This window comes from Macrobrachium nipponense, chromosome 14 (genome assembly GCF_015104395.2).
Source record: "Macrobrachium nipponense isolate FS-2020 chromosome 14, ASM1510439v2, whole genome shotgun sequence".
NCBI classification, from domain to species: domain Eukaryota; kingdom Metazoa; phylum Arthropoda; class Malacostraca; order Decapoda; family Palaemonidae; genus Macrobrachium; species Macrobrachium nipponense.
The window spans coordinates 6918903-6928935 of NC_087207.1; positions in this window are offsets into that span (position 1 = coordinate 6918903).

The window sequence follows — 10033 nt, forward strand, 5'->3', positions numbered from 1 at the left end:
CTCTCTCTTTCGAATTCTCTCTCTCTCTCTTGTGAATACATACATGCAAAAGAATTTAAATAAAACAAAGTATTTCTCTCTCTCTCTCTCTCTCTCTCTCTCTCTCTCTCTCTCTCTCTCTCTCATACTAGTACATGAAGAACCACTAAACTAAAATCAGAAGTACCCCAATCACAAAACACGCAAAGAAAAACAGGAACATTTCTGAAAGTATTTCGACGCGCGCAGAGGAGGTAAAAGCTTCAGCCGTTAAGGAAATTCTATTCCTGCGACAACTCTGGTAATGGAAGTAAATGATACATCATTAAGCTGGGGGGAAACTTTTCCCCAACTGAAGACTCGATCCCCATTATCTGCAACGTTTTGAGGTGTAGGTGGAAACGTTCGAACTTAGTATCCGAATGTGAGAAGCAAATGTTCGATTTCTTTCAGTTTACTATACTTTCCCCGTAAATTTTTTTTATGCACTCATTTGAATCACCAGTTCCTTGTTGGACGAGTGGGTTACGTGCTCACCTACCAATTCGGTAGTCCCGAGTTCGATTCCCCGCTCTACCAACGTGGAATCAGAGGAATTTGTTTCTGGTACTTAGAAATTCATTTCTTGATATAATGTGTTTCGGATCCCACAATTACCTGTAGGTCCCGTTGCTAGGTAACCAATTGGTTTCTAGCCACGTAGAAATATCTAATCCTTCGGGCCAGCTCTAGGAGGGCTGTTAATCAGCTCAGTGGTCTGGTTAAACTAAGCTATACTTTTTATATGAATCACTATTATTTTTTTTTTCTATCTGTCATCTTATTCGTCTGGGTGGTATTTATAGTGTGGTGTTCCCGGTTGTATCCTGCCCCTTTTTATCCGCGCTGTTTCTAATAGCACACTCTTCTGCATGAGTCCTGGAGCTACTTCGGCATCTAGTTTTTCCAGGCTTCTTTTCAGGGGTATTGGGATCGTGCCTCCTAGTGTTCCTATGATTATGGGTACAATTTCTACTGGCATGTCCCATATTATTATTATTATTATTATTATTATTATTATTATTATATTATTATTATTATTATTATTATTATTATTATTATTGCCAGACCAACCACCACAAAACAAAGGTCTTATGGAACTGCATGTTATCTGCGAGAAAGGTATACAAATTTATAGCGTATTATGAAATGCTATATTTTTTTGTAGCAGGGAGACAAATAAAATTCATTACACACCGCTTGTAAAGTTTGAGATGAAAACTTGATTGTTAAAATTTATGAAATATTTGCAATAGAATGGACACAAGTATACACACACACATACACATGTACGCGCACACCACACACATACTACATACATCATCATACATACATACATACATGCATGTGTATATATATGTCTACATATATATATATATATATATATATATATATATATATATATATATATATATTATATATATATATATATATATATATATATATATATATATATATATATATATATATATATATATATATGATATATATATCATATATATATATATATATATATATATTATATATATATATATATATATATATATATATGTATATATATATATATTATATATATATATATATAAATAAATATATATATATATATATATATATATATATACTATATATATATATATTACGATCTCGACTCTCGAGATCGACAGGTTTCTTAAAAATAATAAGCAATTGGGCTGTAATGACTGACGACAGTGACAAACAAAGGAGGGAGGAGCATAACAAAATAAAAGTTACTTAAAATTAATTTATTATATACAAAATGTACAAGTGAGTCAAGGTTCTGGGTCAAAAACAAAAACTATAAACTAACATAATAATATTTAAAACCAGTCGAAGAACAATAAAATCCACCCTTCAATAACAAAGCCATGAAAAATCACAATCTAAACAATAAAAGAATAATCACAAAATAGGCTGTATAAGGGCAATAACAATCTTTAAATATAATAAATAGAAATAAGCAGCATAATGAATAATTAAAAATTAATACTGAAGCGCATAACGAGTCAGAGCAAAACGGGAACACTTCTTCAAACGGTGAGGTCAACAGTCCAATGCCGGACGATCAAGACAGAGCTGATACGGCAACCACCTCGTTTGGAAACAATTATGGACTCTTCTCGAATGTGGCGATCAAAAGACGATACGGCAACCACCTCTCCTTGGAAACAATATGGACATCTTCCTCGAATGCTGGACGATCAAGACAGAGCCGATAACGGCATCCTCGTCCTTCGAAGCAATATGGCATCTTCCTCGAGACGGACGATCAAGACAGAGTTGACACAACAACCCCTCGTCCTCAGATGCTATGGTCTCCTCGACACTGCGTCAGAAAGGGTTTGACGCAACCACAAACTCGTCCTCAGTACTCGCTGCTCTGCTGCCAAACCTCTGCCTCTGACCTGGACTGGTCTTTCTGCCCTCCAGAACCTGACTGACGAAGTTTGACGCCATCCACCAGACGTCAACTCGCCAGCAATTAAAAACAAAAACAAAGGAGGAGGCAACAATCCACCAAGGGAACAATTGGTAAACGATTGTTCCTAACACCTCCCCACCTAACAGAAAAAAAAAAAAAAAAAATTATTATTATTAATTTTTTTTTTACAAACAAATCCTCTTACCCGATGCTGCCACACCCCGTCAGCCAAAACAGAAACCAATCCTGGCAAGGTCGCCAATATTACGATCTCGACTCTCGAGATCGACAGGTTCTTAAAAATAATAAGCAATTGGGCTGTAATGACTGACGACAGGTGACAAACAAAGGAGGGAGGAGCATAACAAAACTAAAAAGTTACCTTAAAATTAATTTATTATATACAAAATGTACAAGTGAGTCAAGGTTCTGGGTGGCAAAAACAAAAAACTATAAACTAACAATAATAATATTTAAAACCAGTCGAAGAAACAATAAAATCCACCCTTCAATAACAAAGCCATGAAAAATCACAATCTAAACAATAAAAAGAATAATCACAAATAGGCTGTATAAGGGCAATAACAATCTTTAAATATAATAAATAGAAATAAGCAGCATAATGAATAATTAAAATTAATACTGAAGCGGCATAACGAGTCAGAGCAAAACGGGAACACTTCTTCAAACGATGAGGTCAACAGTCCAATGCCGGACGATCAAGACAGAGCCGATACGGCAACCACCTCGTCCTTGGAAACAATATGGACATCTTCCTCGAATGCTGGACGATCAAGACAGAGTTGACACAACAACCATCTCGTCCTCAGATGCAGTATGGAGGTCCTCCTCGACCACTGGACGATCAAGACAGGGTTGATGCAACCACAAACTCGTCCTCAGATACTCTCCGCTGCTCTGCTGCCAAGACTCTGCCTCTCTGAACCTGACTGGTCTTTCTGCCCTCCAGAACCTGACTGACGAAGTTTGACGCCATCCACCAGACGTCAACTCGCCACAATTAAAAAACAAAAACAAAGGAGGCAACAATCCACCAAGGGAACAATTGGTAAACGATTGTTCCTAACAATATATATATATATATATATATATATATATATATATATATATATATATATATATATATATATATATATATATGCACTGTGCATAAACTCGCGTTCTGTATCGTTTGCACTGTTGCATAAATGCTTTCTTTCCCTCGCTGACTGCGAAGTTCATCTACATTTGAAAATGGCCAGTTTTAAAGTGGAACTGTTTTAGGTTCTATTAGGCCACATTAGGAGCCATCTCCAGTTTCGCCCGGAGACCTAAATGGGTCTCTCTCTCATTAGCGGAATCGAGACATAACAACCTCTCGGTTTAATGATGAAAAATGCAATTTTAATTACACTTCCCATAGTGTTAATGATCTGGGAATCTTATCATTCCAAATGATAAGTTTCATTTTTTTTTTTGTGAGGGGGGTGGGGGGCAGGGCTGGGGGGTTATATAAAAGTCAGTTATTAATTTAATTCTTGTATTCTTTGACCCATGTATGATAAAGAGAGAGAGGGATGGGGGCGGGGGGGGGGGGGGGGGAGAGATGGCTTGGTGGAATGACGAAAGGTTAACCAAAATGATGCGATGAGAGAGAGAGAGAGAGAGAAGAGAGAGAGAGAGAGATATAGGGGGGAGGGATGGGAAGGGGGTTTGAATAGGCTTCTTGGAATGACCAAGGGCTGCCCAGTAATAGTAATTCTTGTAAGATGTGCCGTGACCTTTTTATTTTGTTTTTAATTGTTTTAACAAAAGATGGTCTACTTGTTGCCATTAAGGGATGCGGTTGTTTTCAAAATTATAGAAAGCCTTAAATCATCGTTTTTATTACCTAGTATTCTGATTCTCTGTAGAAGAATTTATGTGCCTAAGTAACTATATTATTATTATTATTATTATTATTATTATTATTATTATTATTATTATTATTATTATGAAAAATATGCTCGAATACATTGGAAACAGAAAAATCGTCATTTGCTTTTTGAGTAACCTTTCTCAGAATAAACTGTCATAATGCAGAATGAAAGAAATCGCTGAACATTAAGAGGAAAACAGTGCACTTACGGATAAAAATTAAATAAATAAATTAAAATAGATAAATAAATAAATAAATAATGTTAAAAAAAAACAACACAATAAACCAACAAAAAGGGGTTTTTCGGCAAAAAAGCGGGCAAAATTTAGTCAAAATTGAAACAAAAATAAAATAAAACGCGGATCCTGTGACATCATTAAGTACCGAAGGAAACTTAGTCGCTAAACTTCCATTTAGATTTTTTCTGCTTCGAACTTTCCGGTTTAATTTTTGTCTTCCGCGAACTGTGATGAGACGCTCGATGCTCCTTCGTCAACTTCTCTTGTCAACCTCCTGGAATCCAGTCCCACTTAGCAAGGTCCGGAAACTTGGAAACCTGGAAACAGATGACCCAGTTCCACAAGATGGCAAGCGTTAGCAAACCAAAATCGCTTCTGTAATTGTTATTATTTGCTCTCAGGAATTCCGTGATTATCCTAGAGTCTGAAAATGGCAGAGAAGCAAATGAGAAAGAGAATGGGTATTTAACGAAGCATTCTCAGATGGTCCTTAAAATGATTATGAGGGCGGTAAGATAAAGGGCTGGATTGTATTTATAGACTCCTTAAACCTGTTGACCTCAAGATGTTAGTTGTTTTAACTAGATTGATTACTTGTCACCTAGTTTCTGGAATTGTGTATTCAAATTCAGAAAGATAATTCCACCTCACTGCAGCGTCACCTATGACTGAATCACATAAATATTTTGAGTCCAGATTATTATTATTATTATTATTATTATTATTATTATTATTATTATTATTATTGGTTACGTGAAATTTTCAGCTATTATCTCACATTTATTCGTATTTTTATAAAAACACGCTCTTATTATTATTATATTATTATTATTATTATTATTATTATTATTATTATTATTATATTATTATTCTTTTTTTTTTTTGTGCTCTATCACAGTCCTCCAATTCGACTGGGTGGTATTTATGTGTGGGTTCCGGGTTGCATCCTGCCTCCTTAGGAGTTTATCACTTTTCTTACTATGTGTGCCGTTTCTAGGATCACACTTCTGCATGAGTCCTGGAGCTACTTCAGCCTCTAGTTTTTCTAGATTCCTTTTCAGGGATCTTGGGATCGTGCCTAGTGCTCCTATGATTATGGGTACGATTTCCACTGGCATATCCCATATCCTTCTATTTCTATTTTCAGATCTTGATACTTATCCATTTTTTCCCTCTCTTTCTCTTCAACTCTGGTGTCCCATGGTATTGCGACATCAATGAGTGATACTTTCTTCTTGACTTTGTCAATTAACGTCACGTCTGGTCTGTTTGCAAGTATCACCCTATCCGTTTCTGATACCATAGTCCCAGAGGATCTTGCCTGATCGTTTTCTATCACTCCCTCAGGTTGGTCTCGTACCACTTATTACTGCAAGGTAGCTGATATTTTCTTGCACGGCTCCAGTGGAGGGCTTTTTGCCACTGATCATGTCTCTTTTTGTACTGTTCTGTGCAAGTGCCGGCATTCACTTGCTATGTGGTTTATGGTTTCATTTTTCGTATTGCACTTCCTACTATGGGGGAGATGTTATTTCCGTCTATCGTCTTTGAATATATCTGGTTCTTAGGGCCTGATCTTGTGCCGCTGTTATCATTCCTTCAGTTTCCTTCTTTAGCTCTCCTCTTCGTAGCCATTGCCATGTGTCATCGCTGGCTAGTTCTTTAGTCTGTCTCATGTATTGTCCGTGCATTGGTTTGTTGTGCCAGTCCTCTGTTCTGTCTGTCATTCTCCTGTCTCTGTATATTTCTGGGTCTTCGTCTACTTTTATTAGTCCTTCTTCCCATGCACTCTTTAGCCACTCGTCTTCACTGGTTTTCAGATATTGCCCCGTGCTCTGTTCTCGATGTTGACGCAGTCCTCTATCTTAGTATTCCTCTCCCTCCTTCCTTTCGTGTTATGTATAGTCTGTCCGCATTTTGCTCTTGGGTGGTATGCTTTGTTATTGTCATATGTTTTCTTGGTTTTCAGATCTATGCTGCGGAGTTCTGCCTTCGTCCATTCCACTATTTCTGCGCTGTATCTGATTACTGGCACTGCCATGTGATTATGGCTTTTATCTATTATTATTATTATTATTATTATTATTATTATTATTATTATTATTATCGCTTGGGTCAAGTTCAACTAGGAACAATAACATAAATTTCCGAAAGTATGGAAAGAACAAATGCCATGGGAGTTTATTTGCAGTGTTTTAGAAACTTTCCCCCTGGAATAGTACATTTGTGTTGAAGGTAGCAAGAGACAAAAAAAAAAAAAAAAAAAAAAAGAAAAAAAAAAAAAAAAAAAAAAGAATAATAAATAAATAAAAAAAAGAGGGGAATCTGTCTGAGGGGAAAAGCTTCCTTTCCAACAAATGCCGCACAGAGAGCGTGCTGATCGAGAAGTTTTTATGGGAAAAGTGTTGACTCGGCCCGCACCAGTACTTGACTCAAGTCTCGCAAACTTCTGCAGAGCACTGAAATAGCGAATGGGTCTTTCCTTGTCTGCTCACAGAAGACACCAAATTCCTTTGGTACCAGATGAATGGCCCTGGATGGAAAAAAAAAATGTAAAGGTCGCCAGTTGTTGTATTATCTGTAAAGGAGAAGATACTGTATTTGCGCAGGAAATTTTCTCCCCAAGCGCTTTCCTTTATCTACTTTTAGATAGAGAATTTAAGAGAATAAATCTTAACAAATTCCTTCGTTGACGTCCATTTAACCCCAAAGAATCCGTTCGAGGCATTGCATCCTTCGTTGGTTTGGGTTTGTAAACCTGGAGAGTCCTTTTCTTTCCTCCCCGTAAGGAGCGGGGTTGGAGGGGGGGCAGTGAGGGTAGGGCCGTCAGTGCATCTCATGCGGTGCATTGTACGCATTACCCAATTTTTTTTTTTTTTTTCTTTTTTTTTGCATTTTTTTTTGCGGCTTGCCCTCGGCCCTTAGCTGCAACCCCTCCTCGTTCCTTTTACTGTACCTCTTTTCGTATTCTCTTTCTTCCATCTTACTTTCCCAACCTCTCCTAACAATTGATTCATAGTGCATCTGCTTTGCGGTTTTATCCTGTTACACCTTCCAACCTTTTACTGTTAATTTCAGTTTCAGTGCTTGGCCTTTGGCCTAAATTCTATATTCAATTCAGTTTTAGCTATCCGTGAAATCCTTACATCAAGAGGAAACTCAGACCCCTATATTATTTTAACCGTCCAACCTCTTCAACCGCCGTCTATATTCTTGCCCTTCTACAGAATCCCCCCCCCCCCTCCCCCCACCCCCACACACACACACAACCCCTCTCCCCACCACCTCACCTTTTCCTTTCAGCGTCTGCACTCTCTAGTTGAAGTTCCTCGTTGGACGGGTGGTTTTCGCTCTCGGCTACCAGTCCGGTGGTCCTAAGTTCGATTCTCGGCTCGGGCAACGCGGAATCAGAGGATTTTATTTTCTGTTGATAGACATTCATTTCTCGATAAAATGTGGTTCGGATCCCAAAATAAGCTTTAGGTCCCGTTGCTAGGTGGCTAATTGGTTCCTAGCCACGTAAAAATATCTATTCCTTCGGTCCAGCCTTAGGAGAGCGGTTCATCAGCTCAGTGGTCTGGTTAAACTAAGATATACTTAACATAACTCTCTAGCGCTCTGTTCTTCCAGATGTGGATCTTACGGCAGTCTCTCATACCTTTCACCTCGCAAGCCATCTAGCCACGTACTTTCTTGGTCAGATGTCAATGAAAACACCCCACTTTCTATTTAATAATGTCGTTCTTGTCTGCGCGTGTGCTTGCTCGACTGCATTCTCGTCTGTCTCCTTGACTCATTTTCCATTCTTCACCGCACGAATCTGCGTGTGTGTGACAAGTCTGCTTATTATCTGTTTTTCTGATTCGCTGTCACTCAGCTCCTCTGAATATAATTCCGGCTGTAACGGCTACACTTCAGCGTCATAATAATAATAATATTCAGTTCGGTTGGTTCCTGTCAACGTACTCTCCTCTTCATCTAAGGCTCCATCTTCCATCTTCTCACAAAAGCTGATTTCTGTCCATGCCACAGTCAATTTACGTTTTTCAACGAAGGATCTATTTATTCAATACTTGAAAGCAATAATTTTCCTTCTTGAGTACCGTCTCTCGAGTTGATTTGAATGATTGTAACACATTTAAGTGAATGAAATTATAAAAAGATAATTGACATTCATGATGTAGCTATGAATATATATATAATATATATATATATATATATATATATATATATATATATATATATATATATATATATATATATATCTTAAACATATTGTCTTAATACATCCCTCTTTTTATGTAACATATATATACGTATATATATATATATATATATATATATATATATATATATATATATATATATATATATATACATATATATATGTTACATAAAAGAGGGATGTATTAAGACAATATGTTTAAGATACCATTGTAATGTGATGTGCTGTGACATTTCTTAGAATGTAGAAGTCATCATTTTAGCTTCCCTTGGAGACAGATGCCCGAAATGACAAGCTTAGGAATGCTGACTTATCTTGTTGGGGTGACGTGAATGCCGAGATCAATGCCTCGTCCCTGTCGCTATGGGCGCTTGATGCAGAGGTGACTTCTGAAACTGGTTCTAAGCAGTTTACTGGGCATGAACAATGTGTATGTGGTTCGTGAGTGTGTGCGAGCTTCGCCCCTACCAAAATGAGAATGTAGGATTACCCAAGATGGGAGATCTTTACAGAGTCGCAGAGCTAAGATGGCTTCTGCAAAAGTTCTTTTTGAGAGAAGTGTTATGAATATTGTGTTGAATGGGTAAGCATACTTATTTTCAGCCAAAAGTGTGGCTTGTCTGTATTTTGAATATTTATTTCAAAGATGTTCTATTTCATGTGACATTTTGATTTGATTTATAATCTTTGCTTATCATATGTTCTCATTGTATTTTAAAAGGCGATTCTGAGAAAGGGGAACTGATCTGAGACAAGGGGAACTGACTTAATTAATATGGGAACTTAACTAATGTTTTCATGTGTTTCTATGGTGTACTGTACTATGACTGTGCCTAGTTTTATGAGTAAGATAATGCTGGATTATTGGAGTAGAAATATAGAGTGGGGTTATCTGAGTTCAATCATTCATTTAATCTTTTTGTTAAGAACCTGAGTTATTTAGTTTACACTTTGCTTTTAAATAAATGTTATTTTTGTAAGTTCACGGGTCTGATCTAATGGCGTTAGGTTATGGTGGTTGTGTTGTGGAGAGGAGAGAGAGAGAGAGAGAGAGAGAGAGAGAGAGAGAGAGAGAGGGGTGTTGGTGTTAGTGTTGGAGTGAGAGGAAATGGATGTTATTGCCTGTGCCTAGACACCATGACCATTGCTACCCTTTTGATAAGTACCGAGATTAAGAATCTTCGGTTGAATAT